Consider the following 21,183-nt stretch of genomic DNA (forward strand, 5'->3'; position numbering starts at 1 on the left):
GCAGGGCTGCTCTAGCTGAAAGAGCTGCTGCTCTGGGAGTTGGGAGAGTCCTGCTCGTTGATGGTATTAAGAAGCAGGTATGTGGGCGGCTGTGGCAGGTGAGGGTGCCCAGGCTCTCGATCCTGCTCCTCAGAAAGCTGGCAGAGAACTTCCTCATCACCAGGGGGCCACACATGGCAGCTGTCGCAGAAGTCCAGGGGCCCATCCAGAGCATTGTCGATGAGCACGTTGAACTCTTTGAGGTCATCGTCATGGTGGCCCCGGTTGCACACACACACTTCAATGCCTGAGTCACCTGTGAAGCGGCGATGTCTCCCAGGTGTCTTCTCTTTGCTGTCGGGTGGTTCTCTGCCAGGTTCAGAGCTGTCATCTTTCAGCAGCTCCTCCCTACACTCTGCATCCTTGTCCAGGATGGCCCCTGAGTTCAGCTCCCCCAGGCCAGCCACAAAGCCACTGGGCTCCGTCCCCGGAGCTTTGGTGGCTACTTAGTCAACTAGTAGGTCAGAGGGCTCAGGGTCAGCGATGCTGGGAGGTCTTGTGCTGTTTCTGCTGGGCCCAGACAAGGGGCCGCTCTATGCCCCTTGGGATCCCCTGGTGGGATCAGTGCTGCCCGAAGGACTGCCACCTGCAGCGCCACACTGTGGAGGCAGCAGCTCCTGCTGCTGTAGCTGGAAGACACTGTATGGTGGGGGAGGAGTTGGAGGTCGGTTCACCACTTCTTCATAAGGAGGTAGTAAATAGTTTGTCAAAAACCTGAAATAAAATGGCAGCGCTGAGTAATTGTGGGCTTCTCAGTAGGAGATCAGGTTGATTTCATGTTGCCGCTGCTGGGCCTGAAGGTGGTGCTTGGCTCGGCAGTGGTGGCAGACACAGCAGCAGCTCAGGATGATGATGATGGTCCACACCAGCCAGAACCACCAGAGTTCATAGTAGCAGTTGCAGCACTGAGACTGTCCACAGCAGTGTCCTGTGTCACAGATGTAGCTTTGATACCCACACAGGCTTCCTTATCCTGTGTGGGTTCAGCCCTGGCTGACATGGGGCTGTGCAGCGCCTGGAGGAGCAGGAGTGCCATGCCACCCAGGAGCCTTCTCCTCTCCATCCCCCTACTGCTCCTGCTCCTGCTCCTCTGCCACGCGGCTACCTCCCTCCTCCTCCTCCCCGCTCTCCTCCTCTCGCTAGTACTGTTTTCTAAAAGAATATGAGCAAGCTGTACTCCTAAGATTTTAGGTAGATGCATGAATAAAGCTATTCCTTATTTTATTTTGTTTTATTATTTTTATTTTTTTGACACAGAGTTTCGCTCTTGTTACCCAGGGTGGAGTGCAATGGCACGATCTCAGCTCACTGCAACCTCCGCCTCCTGGGTTCAGGCAATTCTCCTGCCTCAGCCTCCTAAGTAGCTGGGATTATAGGCACGTGCCACCATGCCCAGCTAATTTTTTGTATTTTTAGTAGAGACTTGGTTTCACTACGTTGACCAGGATGGTCTCGATCTGTTGACCTCGTGATCCACCCACCTCGGCCTCCCAAAGTGCTGGGATTACAGGCTTGAGCCACCATGTCCGGCAAAACTATTCCTTATATACTTAAAAAGTAAATTATATAGCAACTTCCACTAAATTATATTATATTGTGTACCCACTCTCTTACACACAGAACTCCATTTGAAATATACTGTACAATAAAAATATTATTTGGTGCATTACTTCATCAAATGTTTACCAAAAAGTGTGACATTTGCAAAGGAACTTGTTATATCAAAGGTACATCAATTCCTTGTATTTTCTAAGGTGAGTATAAGCACCAGAACCAGAGGCCTTTAGCAAGTATGATAGGTAATCTGCTGTAATTACAATCAGTAGTTAGTGGTGCTTATTGCAAAATAGGTACAATGTCTAATTTATTGGCAAGAGTGTAGGTGCTAATTTTGCTTGTAAATGAAAAGAACAAGTGTTTGCCAATTAAATCAAGCAGCTGCTTCACAGTCAGTAATACTAATAGCTACCAACACAATTCTAAGCCATTACTCTAAATTGTTTAATGAACGGCTTTTAATATGTAGTAAAGTAGAACCCTGATTCCTTAAAAATGTTGGGCTGGAACTTAGTTATTTAACTTTGATTGACCTCTCACTAGATCCCCTGCAATTATTATAGTTGGGTAGAGCTAAGATTTAAAAAGTACATTTAATAGAGATTAAAATACCAGTATACTTAAATGCAGATATGCTGAATGTATCTGTGATTTACATTCATATTTACAATCTTCTGTGTGCTCAGATTTTCAGCTATGGAGTTTAGGCCATTATAAAGAACTCTACTAGGCTACTTATTCTTTTCTATTATTGTTACCCAAATAGCATCCTCAGTTGATGAAAATGATAGGAAACCATAAATGTAATCCCAATTTCCTGAGGCAGTAACTGAATACCACACATCTTAAAAACTGTATAGAATTATCTTAAAAGTTTTATGATTTGTAAAATATTGAAAAGTTTGATGTCAGCCTATATTCTGGTCCTAGGAAGGTTTCATTCACTTGGAAGTATATTAAAGGTCCATCTAGTGAGCGTAAAATGATAATGACTTCCTGTCAAACTGGGTGTCATAATTAGAACTATTAACTACCCTTTCTTCATTACTTTAAAACATCATCAACTTGACAATGGAATTTTCAAACAGGAATTTTAAAGTAAACTGAATGCACAGATAAGTAGTAGATGACAACATCTATTATAACAAAACTTGTCTTTGGACTTTTTTAGCTGGTATTTGGAAGCATCATCTTTTATGTGGTGTCCATAGTAAAAGTCTGTAAGTTTCTATGTGGCATCCATCATGAAACAATGCATTTCAAACAAATTAAATTTTTACTGTCACCATATTTAAGATTATACTTGGCAAATTAAGTATCTATAGTCATAAAACTAAATATAACTTAATATAAGTTCAATCTACAACACATACAGAAGTGTTGACAGTTAATATTAGGTAAACATAAGAAGTAAACATTTCATGACATACAGTTCAATTTAGCTTACTAAATATTTGTCTGTTTAGAAATTACACAGAATATGAATTAAATAATGTAAATATATTTTAATTTTTACCCACAACTAGTTACTTACAGAGTGTTACTGGAAAGTTATCAAGGAGAATCATAACAATCTCTTTTAGCAGCAAGTTAGGTGACTTTTATTATATTATTTTATTACAAGCTTGGAAAAATTGTCAAAGCTTAGAATTTTATAATTTTTTTCAGTAGCTACATAGCACAATGACTAGAGGTGATACAATATTTATAATAGCACTAAAACATGGACATGAGGAAAAGATTAAGATAATTCTGATTATGGCATGTCCATACTAAAACAATGTTTAAACAGTGTATCTACAAGGAATTTTTTTGAAATGTGAAGACTGTTACACATTCTTCAATATTTATAATACAGATACTGCTTGAAAATACGTTGTATATATGAAGACTGTGAATAGCTCATAGATGAAAAAAATGTGCATAGGTATGTTATATTTCTATTGCCATGTAATAAATTACCAACACTTTAGCAGCTTAAAACAGAAACTATTACCTTGCAGTCTCTGTAGGTCAGAAGTCAAGCCGTGCATGGTTGGGATGTCTGCTTAGGGTATTATAAAACTGATACCATTCTAGCTCTTTTTTCATAAGGCATCCTGTTGTGCTGGAGGACCACATTAGTCCCTAGTCACTGTGGTCCCTCCCAATAATGGCGGCAACAGGAGTGAGGGCCATGGAGCGGCAAAACTAGTGGCCTGCCTGCTACTTCTGGGAGCTCTGTCCTAGAGCTGCTACTAGCCTGAGATCCCAGGCAAGAGGTGCCTGGGGTTCCAGGTTGGGAGGCTCTGCAGAGTGAGGAGTAGCAGAAGCAAGGTCCCATGTGGAAAACTTTGGCTGCTTTTCTGTGAGACAGCTGTATTGTGCTGGGGGTCTGCACTAGTCCCTCCTCATTGCTCTCCCTCCCAAGCCAGAGGACAACAGGACTGAGTGCTGTAGAGAAGCAAAAATGGTGCTCTGCTTACTTACCCTCTGGGAGCTACATCTCAGGGAAATGAAAAGCTGCTCCTGATCTGAGAGCTCAGGTGGGGCTGGGGAGGCCATGCTAGGGTCCCAGGACAGTTGGTCTTATTCAGAGAGGTGCAGTCAGGGAGAAACCTGCTGTTCATCTGCTGTTCAGTCCCTATGGAATCTTCCCCCACTCTAGGGATGTGCAAGGGAGGCTGGCCTCCCTCATTGCTGGATCTGCAGCCAGTAGTACTGGAGGCTGTGGGTTGTCCCAGGGATCCAGGGGAGTTTGCATGTGCCTGAGTGGTAGCTCTGCTGAGACTCCGTGTAGTTCTCCCCATTAGTCTGGAACCCCCAGTTCAGGGAGGATCATGGGGGATCTCTAGAGATCAGGTTTGCAAAGGTTCATGGCAGAAGTGTGGGTCCCCAGGTCCTATCACTCATTCACCATTTCCCCAGTGAGGGGTCTCCCCTGGTTCTACACTGCTTCTGGGTAGGTGGTTGTCCTATCTCTTCTTTGTTATCCGTGGGTTGCATTGAGGAATCAATATTCCTCAATGAATCCCAGTGTGTCCACCTGGATGATCCAGTTGAGGAGCTTGTGTTTAACTACCATGCCTTATTCTCTTTGTAAAAGTGATGCATGCTGGCTGCTTCTAGTCATTCCAGATTTTATACTTGGGTAGGAAAGCCTGAGATCTAGGTTAATAGCCACATTGTAACCAAGTCTACATATACCACTTTCTGCATGACAGCCAGTAAATCAAGAGACAGGTGTTGGAACAAGGAAAGCAACTTTATTCAGAAAGCCAGTAAACTGAGAACATGGCAGTCTAGTGTCCTAAAGAACAGCTTAAGTTAGTATAAACTTTAGACTCCCTTTTGTGTTAAGGAAAGGGGAAGAAGAGGGGATTAAAGTCAAGAGGTGACGATCAACTGCAGATGTGAGCACCAGTGAAGTTCTGGGGAAGCTGTGAAACGTCTTTGTTCTTGGTCAGCTGACCTCAGATAACACAGGTCAGGTCACAATATTTCTATAAATCAATTTTTAAAAAGGCACGTGTATCCAAATTATGTCTACAAAGTTGGTCTTGTTCACATGGCTAAACTTTGTTTTCCCTGACAGGTAAACCAGTGATGGCTGTGAACCAAAATTTTGCTTAACACATTATCTGTGTCAGTTTCATTTTCAAAAAACTGCTTTATGTCTTTTCTCTTTAGTTTCAAATGTTTCCAATCTTTACATTTTAGCTAGAACAGTCTGAACTGTATAAGAAAAACAAAATCTCAAAGTATCCTTAAATGAGTAGTACTATAAACAGTGAGTTTTATCTCAACATCAGTAGCTTAACATCAGCAGATTCAAATCAGGCAAAAAAGGAAAGAGAAACAGAGAGCTTTACTTAACTCTACAGTTGCAGGTTGACCATTAGAGCTCTGAATTTTCCTTGGTATAATCAGTTTTAAAATGTGCACAGGTTGGCCCATAATATGCAACCAGATGGAGTCCTAGAAAACCTGGCAAGCTTTTGAACTTTCCCATGTTTTTACACATGTATGACACAAGGGTTTCTTTCCTAAGTGGGTCAGTTACCCATTGCACTGACCTGATAAGATGTGTCTTGCTGTGCCCTTAGTGTGGGTGTTCCCGAGTCAGTCATTCTAAGCCTTCCTCTACTGATACATCATGATGATTCATTTCAAGATCATTCTTCAGAGGGAAATTTGACGACAGCCATCTGGAATTGACTATTTTTAAATAATTAACTTGATAAATAACAAGATCCCCCAAAATAAAAAAGATTAATTAAGATGGATGCAGAGAAAAATTGAAGAAGAAAGGGAAGTCAAACTGACAAAATGGGTGAGTTATAATAGTTTCTACATCCTATGCTGAAGTGACAGAAAATAAAATATTCTCAGATGTGGAAAACTAAATGTTTTGTATTTACTCTAAATTTGATGAAAACTCTGATCTTTTATTGTCAGAAAACAAGCAAAAATATTTTCTCCCCCCAAAATTTAAAATCTATATATATACACATATGTGTCTAAATATATACATATATAACATATATGTATCACAATGTAGCATACATATGTATATGCAATTTTATGTTCAATAGAATTCTGATTATAATAGAGATAATTTAATTTTTAACATTTGCAAAGGTATACACCTATCTCTCTTTTTATAGTATGAGCAGATACAACTGTCATCTTATAAAAAGTTGATTTTTATCTCTGAGAAAATCGCATCTCAGAGAATATTTTTCAGTGCTGACTGTTAATGCATTCTTGAATGTTACCTATAAAATTTAACAAGATAATTGTTTAGGCCTATATGTTTTAATTCCCATTCTAGAAACTTAATGACTTTATGCAGCGTTCTTCCCCATGCATGACAAAGTCATGCACCTCACTCAAGCTTATCTTTAGTTTGTGAAGATATACGTCTTGTGAGAATTTAAAAACATAAATGGAGAGTATGCAATAAATATTTTAGATTGTTATTTTCTTTTTGAAAAGCAAACATGTTATGATGTAAATTTCAAATGTATTAATATAAATGTAATAGTATAACCTATACTTATGTGCCCATAACTCAGCTTCAATAATGATCTACATTGCACCATTTTTATCTCCACCAGCTACTGAACACCATTTGATGATTGTGATGATGATGACGATGACAATAAAGGTTAGAATTCCTTTTTGCTGTATAACTAAAAGCGGGATTATGATATAGAGTGGAATTTCTTGAAATGGCCAAGAATATTACATTTATTATTTATTAAGTGTAACTTTAGAGAGACTATAGGCGACATTTCAAAAAATACAAAATATTAAGACCATTTAAAAAGATTTAAATTCTAGAGAAAGGTATGAGTAATAAGACATTAAATGCAGATACAGCTAAGAATTATTTTCTAGTACATGATATATATCTGGAAAAATTTTCTGCTGAAGGTTACTTTATAAAGAAATAATTTCAGGTATAGTTTGTATACTGAGAAATCATTTGAGTGTAAAAATGATTTAAATTAATATATCTTACATGTTCATCAATAAAATAAAATGTATTGGCCAATAAATGAATGTCTCAAAAATGAGTTATTTATTATTCCTAGCACACTTTCCTATCAAAAATAGTCAAAATTGTTTACATATATCATATACATTTTTGGAGTAGTAATTTCCACATGCTCTTCAGGAAAAAATGTGAATCCTCTTCCTAATTTTTGAAAGAATACTTCATAGAGTGTATTATTTTTTTCAGAAATGGTTTCAATCATCCAAAGATCTAAACATTTAAAAGACTTTACTGTGGGTCTATATAAATGTATGCATCTCTAAATCTTGACATGAAGTCAAAAGTAGCCTCACAGAAATTCCATTTGGGCAAGTTAAGTGACGTGGCTGTCCATCTCATCTCCATCAATGTCTTCTTGATACCTCATGTCACCATTTCTCAAGTCTTGGCTTTATACATATACTTGTATCTAGCCCTACTCACATTATCAGGGATGCTAGTGTTAAAAAAATGTTCAGATATTTGTTAAAATGGTAAGAAAGACTCTATTCAGAACTGTTGCCATAGGTGTGAAGACCATTACAATAGGAAGAGAGATCAGGCTCAGCTCTGAATGCAGTAAAGACAGCTAGGGATTTATAGCCAGTTAATAGAATAAAGGTGTCAATGTAGGAAGAATTGGATTAAGGTAATGGGGATTTTTGCTGAACCATCTTAATAGAATTTTTCTTGATGGTAGACCAAAGGATTATACATCAAAGGTGGGGGATGAAGAATTTTCTCAGTTATCATGATCAAACATGGAGGGTGGGGGAGTCTCAAAATGGAAATAGTAGGATTCTTTTTTTTTTTTTTTTTTTTTGAGATGGAGTTTCGCTCTTGTTACCCAGGCTGGAGTGCAATGGAGCGATCTCGGCTCACCGCAACCTCCGCCCCCGGGGTTCAGGCAATTCTCCTGCCTCAGCCTCCTGAGTAGCTGGGATAATAGTAGGATTCTTGATAAAACTGGAATGGGTAGGACAGAGAGAGGATGGGGCCTGAGGTCTACACCTAGTCAAGAAGAGGGCTCAGAGAATCTGGCTAAGTTTTGTTCAAGGACAGACTGTGTCAGCAGTGATCAACATGTCGTGTCTGACTTTTATATCTCACTCAATTTAGGATACTCTGCCTGCATGAAGGACAGAGGGGAGGCTACAGAGTCCAGTGCATTCACCAGTTGACATTTCTCTGATGTTCCTAAGACCATGGCCTGTCCCTCATTTAGGCTAGCTAATCTTCTGATCTAGTGTTAGGGGGCTATTTATGCATGTAGCTTTATAAAGTGCTGACTATTCTAAAGAGAAACCCAAAAGACAAAGCATTGACTCTGTCATCATTCCTTGAGGGTATCAGTACACTTTCCTGTTAAGATAGTACCTCTTCTCAGCCTGGCCAAGATGGTGAAACCCGGCTCTACTAAAAATAGAAAAATTAGCCGAGTGTGGTGGTGGGAGCCTGTAATTACAGATACTTGATAGGCTGAGGCAGGAGAATCACTTGAACCCAGGAGGTGGAGGTTGAGGTGAGCCTACCACACCACTGCACTGCAGCCTGGATGACAAAGACAGATTCAACCTAAAAAACAAAAATGTTAGTACCTGGTCTCAGACTCTAAAGTTGGTTTATAGTCTATGCTTAAGGCTATCCCATCAACAGCATCTCAAAAGCAGACCACAGTTTAGGGTGGGCACAGACACTACACCGTAGGGCAGCCTGCAGTTGCAGAATCATAAAGAATTCTCACATCTTGCTTTTCAAAAGTCTGAACATTTTGGGTTGTTCACTGTTAACTAGAATACGTTTTTTTCTTTCCCTGCCACTATGGGCTAACCTACTGTGTGAAACGTTACTTTTTTCCTGATTTTTCTCATTGTATTGAGGAAACAGCCATTCTCTTCTACACCTTCTCTTCCTTTTATACTATATTTTTACATATTCAATGGTTAGGAGAATTCCACACAGGGAGCAAGGAAACTCATTTTAAGTATAAATTAGAGCATATCAATTCTGATTCTGATGGAGGCAAAACTAAATGAATTGAAAATTATTTAGGTCAGTAATATAGCATCGACATCTACTACTACATTTCAAACACCAGAACTTTCTAACTAGTCCTGTGTTAATCTATAGCAGTTCTGATTACTGTGCCACTTAAAATACTTCCAGACGCAAGTAACGGTAAAATCAAATAAAAATTATCTAAGACCTTTAAGAATGGATTTTACCACATAAACAGAAGTCTAGATTTAGGGCAGTCTGCCAGATAGGCTCTAGAGTGGCCCACATGCCACTTTGTGTTCATGCCCTTGTAAATTCTCCTACCCATAGGCAGAAATTGTGACCTCTTCTAATCAACAGAATAAAGGTAACAGATGTATGTGGTGTTGTATACATGATTATAAAGCATAAAACTGTAAGCCATGTCCTAGATTATTTCCTTGATGCTTCTGAGAAAGTAAGTAGTCATGTTAGCAAGGCCTGTCTAACAAGGAACTTAAGGTGTCATTCAGCTGATAGCTAATAAATACTGAAGTCCTCAGTTTGACATCCCAAAGGAGCTTAATTCTTCCAACAAACATGTGAACTTTAAAGTAGATTCTTCCCCAGTTGAATTTCAGATGAGAACATGGTTCTGACAACACCCTGATTGCAGTCATATGAGATGCTGGACCAGAGGATCCAGCCATTCCATGGCCGGATACTGGACTTACAGAAACTGTAATAAATGCTTTATTTATGGAAATTAGTTCATGGAAATATTGTTTTGCAGCAAAAGATAACTAGTACAGGCAGTTTGAAAGTTGACTAATTACGTGGTTCAGAAACAGGCTCTGGTTTTGTACTGATGTTATTGCTGCAAAACCAATCATCCAAAACTTAGTGGCTTAAAACAACAATCATTTTATCATGTTCCATAATCCGTGAGCCAGGAATTCTGGCAAGGCACAGCTAGGTAGGTAATGCTTCTGTTCTTCATGATTTGGTGGTATTTAATTCATGTCTGCTTTGGCTTAAAAGGTCCAAAAAGGTCTCACTCAAATGCCCGATAGTTTGACAAGGATAGCTAGACATCTATGTGACAGGGATCAGCTGAGCAACTTTTTCTCTCTGCATGTGGCCTCCCAGCAGGTAGATTCGGATTACTTGGATTACTACTTGAATTACTCACGAGGCAGCTAATGGTTCTAAGGGCTGGATATCTGAGAGATAGAAGTTGAATCTATCGATCTCTGAAAAGTCCAAGGTGTTAGTCAAAGCAATACAGGGTCTTATCAAAGGAGATGTGGTCATAGACCCTATCTCTCAATGGCAGGATTGTTAAAGACATTTTGGTCATCTGAATCCACTACAGTCAGTATCTTAGTTATTCTCGAAAAGTCAAGAGCTGTCTTCTAACTGTCAAGTAGTTCTTACTACGCAGTTATATCCAGAGGTAAGAAGAAACTCATGTTTTCTATTTTTTTTTTTTCAGAGATTGAGCAATGTTTTCTCAGAAGCCTACTCTATTAAGTTCTATGGTATTCTCAGATCTACAGTAATCATATAATATACAGTAATAATAATCATACTACTCAACAAGGTAGTATTTACATATGATTTGTGAATATTATCTAGTTCTTATAAAAACAGAATTAGGTACTAGTATTTTTCCATTGTTATCGTTTTTCCCTTTTCAAGTGCACTTATTCTCAAAAGTTCATGATAACCACTGAATTAATCAACTTTTGTCAGTTTTACAGATGTCAATGTCTGAAGTGATGGGAATATATATGCATATATATATATATATACACACACACACATATACATACACACTATCGGCTCTCATATGATTTACATCTTTGAGTAGGATATAAAGAATTATCATGTAAGCAAATAAGTAAATTATTGAATGTGAGACACCATGGAAAAAACAGAGAGCAGGAGTACACATCAAGGAACACCTCAAATATGTTGTGTATGCTTGCCAGAGTCAAAAACAAAACATTTACAAATAAGTGAATTTTCTTTTTAATATAATTTCAAGTTTTATTATAGATTAAAGCATACAAGTGCAGGTTTGTAACTGGGTATATTGTGTGATGCTGACGTTTGAGTACAAATAATCTCATTGTCCTGTTAATGAGCCTGGGATCTAATAAGCTAATAGGTGGTTTTTCAGCCCATTTCCCTCTTCCCCCTCTCCCTTCTAGTAATCCCCAGTGCCTATTGTTCTCATCTTTATGTTGATGTGTATTCAGTGTTTAGCTCCCACATATAAGTGAAAACATGCATTTTTTTGATTTTATGTTCCAGTGTTAATTCTCTTAGGATAATGGAATCCAGCTGCATACATGTTGTGGCAAAGAACATGATTTCATTCTTTTTATGGTTGTGTAGTATTCCATGGTTCACATGTATTACATTTTTTCTATCCCGCCCACTGTTGAAGGGCACCTATGTTGATTCCATATTTTGCTGTTGTGAACAGTGGTGTAATGAACATATGAGTGCATGTCTCTTTTTTATAAAATGTTATTTTCCTGTTGGTATATATCCAGTAGTGGCATTGCTGGGATAAATGCAAGTTCTGTTTCAACTTATTTGAGAAACCTCCAAATTTTTTTCCATGGTGACTGAATTAGTTTGGATTCTCCTCATCAGTGTATGAGTGCTCTTTATTCCCTGCAGCCTCCCTAGCACATGCTACTTTTTGACTTTTAAATAATTGCCTGCCATTCTTACTGGTATGAGATGGTATCTTATTGTGGTTTTGATAATTAGTGATGTTGAGTATTTTTATATATTTCTTTATGTTTTCTTTTGAGAACTATCTGTTCATGTCCTTTGTCCATTTTTAACTGGATTATTTGTTTTTTTCTTGTTGATTTTTTAAAGTTCTTTATAGATTCTGGATATGAGACCTTTGTCAGGTGCATAATATGTGAATGTATTCTCCCATTCTGTAGACTTATGGTAATTTCTTTTTCTGTGTGGAATGGTAATTACTCTGCTGGTAATTTCTTTTTCTGTGTGGAAACTCTGTATAGTTTAATGAGGTTCTACTTGTCAATTTTAGTTTTTGTTGCAATTGCTTTTCAGGATTTAGCCGTACATTCTTTGTCAAAGCTAGAATGTTGAGAAGGGTATTTCCTAGGTTTTCTTTTAGAATTTATATAGCTTGACATCTTACATTTAAATCTTTAATCCATCTTGAATTAATTTTTTATGTATAAGCAGGGGTAGGGCTCCAGTTTTATTCTCCTGCATATGGCTATCCAGTTATCCCAGAACCATTGGTTGAATAGGATGTTCTTTCCCCATTGCTTGTTTTTGTCTTTTTTTTTTTTTTTTTAAGATTAGATGGTTGTAGTCATGCAAGTTTATTTCTGGGTTCTCTGTTCTATTCCATTGGTCCGTACATCTGTATTTGTACAAGTACCATGCTGTCTTGGTTACTGTAGTCTTGCAGTATAGTCTGAAGCTGGTTAACATGATGCCTCTGGCTTTGTATTCTTTGTATAGAACTGCATTCTCTATTGTGGATCCCTTTTTGGTGCCATCTAAAGTTTAGAATAGATTTTTTTCTAATTCTGTGAAGAGCAATGTTGTTGTTTTAACAAAAATGGAATTGAAACTGTAAATACCTTTGGGCAATATGGCCATATTAACAATATGATTCTTACAATCCATGAGCATGGAATAATATTTAATTTATTTGTGCTGTCTCTGATTTCTTTCAGCAGTATTTTTAGTTTTCTTGTAGAGACCTTTCGCCTCTGTGGTTAGATGAATTCCTAAGTATTTCATATTTTTTGTGGCTATTGTGAATAAAGTCGTGTTCTTGATTTCATTTTCAGCTAGAACACTGTTGGTGTGTAGAAATGCCACTTATTTTTGTACATTGATTTTTGTATCCTGAACTTTACTGAAAACACTTTTTAGGTTTAGGAACCTTATGGCAAAGTCTTTAGGGTTTTCTGAGTATAAAACTATACATTCAGCAAAGAGAGATAATTTTACTTCTTCGGTTCCTGTTTGGATGCTTTTTATTTCTTTCTCTTGCTTGATTACTCTGGGTAGAACTTCCAGTAACATGTTGAATAGGAGTAGTGAGAGTAGGTACTCTTGTCTTACTCTGATTCTCAAGGTGAATGTTTCCAACTTTTGCCCATTCATTATGATGTTGGCTGTGGGTTTGTTATAGATGCCTCTTACTGTTTTGAGGCATGCTCCTCTGATGCCTAGTCTCCCAAGGGTTTTTGTCATGAAAGGATGTGAGATTTTAATGAAGGCTTTTTCAGCATCTATTAAGATGACCATATGGTTTTGTTTTTTTATTCTGTTTGTGTGGTGAATCACATTTATTGATTTGTGAATGTTGAACCAGGCCTACGTGATTCTGGTGAATTAATTTTTTGGTGTGCTGCTGGATTGAGTTTGCCAGTGTTTTGTTGAGGATTTTTGCATCTGTGTTTATCAAGAATATTGGCTTGAAGTTTTCCTTTTATGTTGTGTCTCTCTACTAGATTTTCATATCAGGATGATAATGGCTTAATAGAATGAGTTAGGGAGTAATCCCTCTTCCTTGAATTTTTGGAATAGTTTCAGTATGATTGGTATCAGTTCTTCTTTGTACATCTGGTCGAATTTGGCTATACATTCATCTAGTCCAGTGTTCTTTTTTTTCTTGATAAGTTTGTTATTATCAATTTAATTTTGAAACTTGTTATTGATCCATTTAGGTTTTCACTTTCTTTCTGGTTTAATCTTGAGAAGCTGTGTGTTTTCAGGAAGTTGTGTGTTATTCATTTTATCTCCATTTTCTAATATGTGTGCATAGAGATGTTCCTAAATCTAAGAGGATCTTTTGTATTTCTGTAATATTTTTACAATTTCTTATTGGGCTTATTTGAACCTTCTCTTTTTCTAACATATTAATCTGCTAGTGGTCTATAAATTTTGTTTATTCTTTTGAAAAATCAACTCAGTTTTATTGATTCTCAGTTTTATTGATTTTATTTAATTCTTCTCTAATGTTAGTCATTTTTTTTCTTCTACTAGCTTAGAGCTTGAGTTCTTGTTTCTAGTTCCTCTAGGTGCAATGTCAGATCATGAATTTGAGATCAAACTTTTAATAAAGGTATTTAATTTTTCCTTCATGTATGAAGCTTAGTTTGGCAGCATATATGATTCTGGGTTGGAATATATTTCCTTTAAGAGTGCAGAAAACTGCCCCCCAGCAATTTCTATCTTGTAAGGTTTCTCCTTAGAGGCCTGCTGCTAACCTGATGGGGTTCCCTTTCTAGCTGCCTTTAAGATTTTTTTTTTTTTTTGCATTGACTTTGGTGAGTCTGATAACTCTTTACCTTGGGGATGGTCATCTTGTATAGTATCTAGCAGGGGTTCTCTGTATTTCTTCGATTTGTATATCTTCATTTCTTGCAAGTTTGAAGATATTTTCATGGATTATATCTCCAAATATGTTTTCCAAGTTGCTCACTCTCATCTTTCAGGAATGCCAGTAAGTCATAGATTTGATATCTTTACATCATCTCTTATTTCTCAGAGGTTTTGTTCATTTTAAAATTCTTTTCTCTTTACTTTTGTGTGATTGATTGATTTAAACAAACAAACAAAAACCAGTCTTCAAGCTCTGAAATTATGGTTTCGGCTATATCTAATCTGCTATTAGTACTTCCAATTATATTATAAAGTTCCTGAAATGAATTCTTCAGTTCCAGAATTTCATTTTGGTTCCTTCTTTTCTTTTTCTTTCTTTCTTTCCCTCCTTTTTTTTTTTTTTTTTTTTTTTTTTTGGTGGGGTCTTGCCTGATCGCCCAGCCTGGAGTTCAATGGCACAATTTCCGCTCACTGCAACCTTTGACTCCCGGGTTCAAGCGATTCTCTTGCCTCAGCCTCCTGATTAGCTGGGATTACAGACAGCTGGGATTTTTTTTTGTATTTTTAGTAGAGACAGGTTTTCACCATGTCAGGGTGGTCTTGAACTCCTGACCTCAGGTGATCCACCAGTCTCGGCCTCCCAATGTGCTAGAGTTACAGGCATGAGCCACCATGCCCAGCCATCATGATTCTTTCTAAAAAAAGCCCATTTTTATTTTGCAGCTCTTGTATCATTGTGCTGGATTTATGGATTGGGTTTTAACTGTCTCCTTAATCAAAATGAGCTTCCTTGTCACCCAGATTCACAGTTCTGTATCTGTCGTTTTAGTCATCTCAATATAGTTAAAAATCATTTCTGGGAGACAAGCGTGTTTGTTTGAAGGTAAGGGGACACACCAGCTTTTTGAGTTATCAGAAATTTTGCACTGATTCCTTCTCCTGTATGAGGGCTGCTGCTCCTTTAACTGCAATGTAAATTGAGTGTAGTTAGTTAGCCTCATTTTAGGTGCTGCCCAAGGGACAAGACTTTATATAGAATCTTTATGTGTGGCTGGATTTTTGCCTGAGTTTTCACAGGCACTGTATAGTGGAAAATACTTTAGTGTTGTAATATGGCCTGTGATCCGGTAGGTGGAACTTAAACTTGGTGGGCCACGGATAGGTTCTTAGCTGCACGGCTTTTTTGTATTTTGGCACATTGGCAATAGTGTGTTGTGAACAAAAGAGAAATGATCACCTCATTTGATCTGATCCTGGGCCTTGGAGGAGCCCTGTCTGATCACTGGCTTCATGCTCACATTTTCTTTGTTAGGTATTCTGGGCTGTGGGGCTGCCTCAGGTGGGGGCTATGATTGACAGACAGGCTGTCCCCTTCCCATACCAGCCCTGTGGAGGGAGGTATGTCCCAGTTTCCCACTGGCTGACAAATCTAGGTGTCACTTTCTTCAGCATTCTAAAAATGAGGGCTCCCTCCCTGCTTATGTGCTGTCCACGCTGGTGAGTCCTACTCAGCTGGAAGCAGTGGGAGTGGGTAGAGTTATCTGGTCTGCTGTCCAGGTGCTTCCCAGGGGAACAAGGAGCTATACTCATCTGCAGAATGGGCAGATATGGGGCACTGTACCAGAAGCCACTGTTGGTGTGTCTTTCCTAGCTAGGAGCAACAGGAGTCGATAGAGTCAACATTTTGCTGTCTAGGTGCTTCTTGGGGAAACACAGGGCTGTGCCTACATACAGAGTTCAGACACAAGTGGATCTGTTATGCTGGAAGCCTGAGCAGACATGTCTTTCCTAGCTACATACAGTGGGGATGGATGGAGTCACTCACTAAAATGTCCAGGTGCTTCGTGGGGAACACATAGCAGTGTCCTCTGGCAGAGTTCAGGCAGAAGTAGGACTGCTGTGCTGGAAGCTGTTGCTGAGCCTTGTCTGGCGAGTGGGAGTAAAGAAATTGTACTGCCCCAAACACCGTGACCGGGGCCACTATTGAGGCTATGGAAGCTGGTGCTGTGCTGCTCTGGAAAACAAGATCTCTGGGGGTCCCTGTGGACTTCATTGTTGCCTCCACAAAAACAAATGGCAGCTCTCTGTATCAGTCTAGAGGCCCAATGGGGTCAGGGTATTCTCGTGCTCCCAGGATTGCTCAGGTTCCTGTGAGAAGTGTGGATTCCACAGAGGCTCTTTCTTAGTCACCCTTTCCCTGTACTGGGGAGTTCTCCTGGCTTGGTGCTGATCTGTAGTGGGCTGCTGCCCAGCTTCATGGTTTTCTGTTTGTGTCTCCCTGCCCCTTTGATGGCCCCTGACATGGTTTCTTAGATAGCTTGCCGGGTCAGTGTTACTCACCACTTTTCTTCCTCTCCATGAGAGCAGTGCCCACTAGCTGCTTCTGATATAGGAGTTAAGAAGAACAACTACATAGGCAAATAGTGAGGGTACACACAGGAGTCCTCGGTAAGGTTTTCCTTTTAATGAAAAGCAACTCTCAAATCATTTTCTTTTCTAACAAAGAGCAGCCTGTAAAATCGAGCTGCAGACATTGACAAACAAGCTGGAAGCTTGCAGGGGTGAATGTCAGCAATTATGCCAATGGGCAAAGGCTACCTAGGATTAGGATTTTCGAAGTGGCGGTTCCATCCTCCCTTCTTTTTGCCAAATCACGTGTACAGTAAAGAGAAGATAACATGGCCCTGGCCAACCAAAGACCCCATTTGCATAGTAAGAGCAGGGTGCAGAACAAGCCTTTGCTGGGTGATGTGTAAACGTCACAGCTGGCCCAACCAATCTGTGGTACCTACATACATCAGACACAACCTCCTCAAGTCTGACTATAAAATATGGCACAGTTCATGGCAGACTGGCTGTTCACTTTCAGATGCCCCTCTCTCTCTCTCACAAGAGATAGAGAGTTTCTCTCCTTTCTCCTTCTTTTGCCTATGAAACCTCCACTTCTACACTCACTCCTCTTGTGTCCATATCCTTAGTCTTCTTGGCATGAGACAACAAAATCCAGGCATTTACCCCAGAGAATGAGGTTGTTTCACTTCTAGTCCACCATCTTGCTTATTCCTACCAACGAATAAATTTTAAAATACCAAATTGTCTTCAGGATACTTAATTAATGGCAGATATAATCAGGTAAAATAATATATACATTAAAATGTGACTATATAGAATTATTGAATTCGTGATTTAGAAACATTTCTAAGAGCTATTAAGATGATAGGCCCATGAAACACAATTTCAAGATAACTATACACCTGTCTTTTTACAATTAAGGCATCGACCAATTAAGTGCTGATGTCCACATTTTCCTCAAAATCATACTATAAAAATTGCATTCTGAAATGTCCAAAATATTCAATACTGATAGAATGCTATTTCTAGCATTATTATTTAATACCAGAAGTATAAATTAATATTTATTTTCTGTTAGATATTGTTAAATATTGAAACCAAAGTGTTTTTTATGGGAGAATTTTAGCATTTTAAATGGATTGATGAGAAAACTTTATCATCACTCTCCTCCAGGCATAAGAACTTTTAGCATCATAATCACATGCCCTACAATCTGCCTTAAAGCCACATGTTACATTCATGACATGTCTTTTGATGAGGATTTATATAAGGACATAAGACAGGCATGAAAAACAATTGTTCATGCTACTTCTCTATCAGGCTTATGAAAAACAATTGACTACATCAAACAAATTTCCTGACTTCTACTCTTTTCATAATACAAAGCATTCTCTTTTCCTTTTCTTTCATTCTCACCCGCCACCTCTTTTGATTAATTATGATTGTTATATGGATTTTCATAATGGAAAAACAAATATATACTTTTAAATATGAAATATATATCTCATTTTTCCCTCTCAAATGAATGCTTTTCTTCTTTGCAGTTGTTCCTAAAGCGTTAATCAGCATAACTGTTAGAGCTTAAACAGACTATTACAGATATGACGTCCAGATTACTCTCAATGCAGACAAAATAAAATCTTTTTTGAAAGGGGTATCTACTCTCTATTATCTTTACTATGCCTCAGTCTTAGAAAAGATTAGCACTTGTCATTGCTAAAGATTTCACCAAAGGAAAGCACATATAGTGGAGATAAATATGCCTAAAACAAATATAGATTATGACTTTTACTCTTCATAATATCTAAATGCAAATCTTTTCTTAGCAAAAAAATCATAAATTTGCTTATACTCGAGTATGAATTACATCAATTTTTTTTGTGATCACCCAAGGTAGCTACATTTAATGAGTCTCAAATTCTGTCCAGAATTTGTCTGTAGAATATGAGACATTGATAAAGAGGTTGAACAGACCTATGGTGCTCTTCTGTGGATTGCAAGTAGTCTTTCGGTGGTCTTTGAGATGACATTGTGTACTATACATTCAAAACATTGACAATGTCTAAAAATGGAACAATTGCTTTCCTAAAGGAATTGGAAAATGGAAAATACATTATATCCTTTATGTCACCCATATAATGTTCTGTAGGTAACCAGGATACAATTTTGTATCTCCTTTTTTCAAAGTGAATCTTTTTATTCTACTTTTTAAAACTATGTCATTTTCAAAGCAGAAATGAATCCTTAGGTGTTAATAAAGTGTATGCTTTCTGTAAATATTGGTATTTGTAGCATTTAGCTTTCCATCTAGTCTAAAATAATGATATGCATACAGAAATATGGCAAACAATATTCCCCCATAATTATGTGAGATGAATTGGCAATTATTATATTATGAACATGTTTAAAATGCTTATCTGCTTTCTTGTTCACATCTTTTAGTAAACTCTTTATTGATAGAAGTACTTATTATAAAAATACCTATATTATTTGATAATTTTTGGCTTTTAACCTTATCCATAATTTGAAATAAAAATCTGAAGACATTTCAACCTAATTTCTACTATTGTTGGTCAATTTTGGGGGTGATTCTTAACTTTCTTAGAGATTAGAATGTCCAGTTAAGATTTTATCCACACACATCAATCCTTAAAAAAATTAATTTGAGAGTACACTTATGTGTCATTATGCATGACAATATTTTGATCAGTGATGGACTGCATATAAGACTATGGTCACATAAGATTATAATGGAGCTGACAATTCCTATCACCAAATGACACTGTAGTTGTCATAATGTCATAGCACAACACATTACTTTTTCTATGTTTTGGTAGTTAACACACAATACTTACTATTGTCCTACAATAGCCTACAGTAGTTAGTACAGTAATGATTGTACAGTTTTGTAGCCTAGAAGCACTAGGCTGTACTAAATGCCTAGGTTTGTAGTAGGTTTGTGTAAGTACATCTTCTAATGTTTATGCAATGACAAAATTGCCAAAAGACACATTTTTCAGAATGTATTCCACTTGTTAAGTATTGTGTGGCTGTAACGGGTAATGCCTTTTATCTCTGAGATGTTACAAAGTTTTAGATTTCAGATATTACTATAAGTTCAATATTTCCAGCTTCCAAATTCAAATTTGTAAGACTCCTTATTATCTTAAAATAGGGAATTCTGCTAGCTCTTACAGTCAATAAGCTAGAATGACCACCCTAGGTTGTTGAGAGTATCTTTTTAAAGAGAACAAAAGGCAGGAGTATCAAGCTTAATTGTGACAGTAACATAAAACGAAAAGTGGTCAGTGTGGCAGACATATGAGTTAAGAAGTCCTGGGTTCTGAAGTTAGTTACATGTCAAGAAGATCTGCAATTTCAGTTTAGTGATATTCATCTTCCTTGAACTCTCTGACCAACTATAAAGCCTAAACCCACATGACATAGAAAATACAAACGAGACTTCATTCATCTCTCTCCTAAAATCACATGTACTTTCTCCTCCTTTCTTTTCATCCATCCTAAACACAGCAGATGTCTGATATGCCTTACTCAATGCATATATAGCAAAGAAAAGGTGTCAATTAAAATGTTAGTAAGAAGTAATGAGGAAATTCTGTCATCTATAGGCTTATCTAAAGTTTGGTTCTTTTTAATCATTTATTTTCTGGAATAACTAAGCCTAATTCTTATTCATGATTATATCTTGAGTATTTAGCAATCACTGCAGCCAGAATCTAATTGGCTCAGTCTTCTGTTATCCATTTCAGTGATGTACTGTGTTTTTGGCTACATTTTAATTTCAGGATTTTTATATCAGCATTTATGAAGAGAGCAAGAGAGCGTGTTTGAACAATAAAAATTACGGCTAATAAGATTAAATATTAGCAAATATAATTTTATTGTGTTATATTTCAAGTATAGTTTTCTCTTGGGTTTAATTTTTGTAACAATGATAAATATAATGTACAATAATCAGACTCATAGGAACAAATTGTGGCATTTTAATTAGGATTAAGAGCTCACTTTTAAAGGTAATTAATTTGGTCACTTTGTCTACAACTTAGCTTTTGGAAATAATAAATGAAATGAGTGTATTGAATAGTCGATCTAATTTTCTTGTACATAATATTTGTATGTACTTTGATAATACATGTGATATTTTGTTACATGCATAGTCTTTGTAGTGATCAGTAGAGTATTTGGGGCATTTATCACCTCAGGTAAAATATCTATGTTTGGGGAAAATTTCAAGTCCTCTATTCTAGCCATTTTGAAATATACAATACATTGTCATTAACTATAGTCTCCTTTTAGATCTAATAATACTT

At 37.5% G+C, this 21,183-nt stretch overlaps 1 pseudogene; it reads right to left on the reverse strand.

Annotated features, from left to right (window-relative positions):
* Positions 1–11: 11 nt before the first annotated feature.
* Positions 12–1,102, reverse strand: LOC100397476 (WW domain binding protein 1-like pseudogene; annotated as a pseudogene).
* Positions 1,103–21,183: the final 20,081 nt, after the last annotated feature.

Source organism: Callithrix jacchus, chromosome 3, assembly GCF_049354715.1.
Source record: "Callithrix jacchus isolate 240 chromosome 3, calJac240_pri, whole genome shotgun sequence".
In the NCBI taxonomy this organism is placed as follows: Eukaryota; Metazoa; Chordata; class Mammalia; order Primates; family Cebidae; genus Callithrix; species Callithrix jacchus.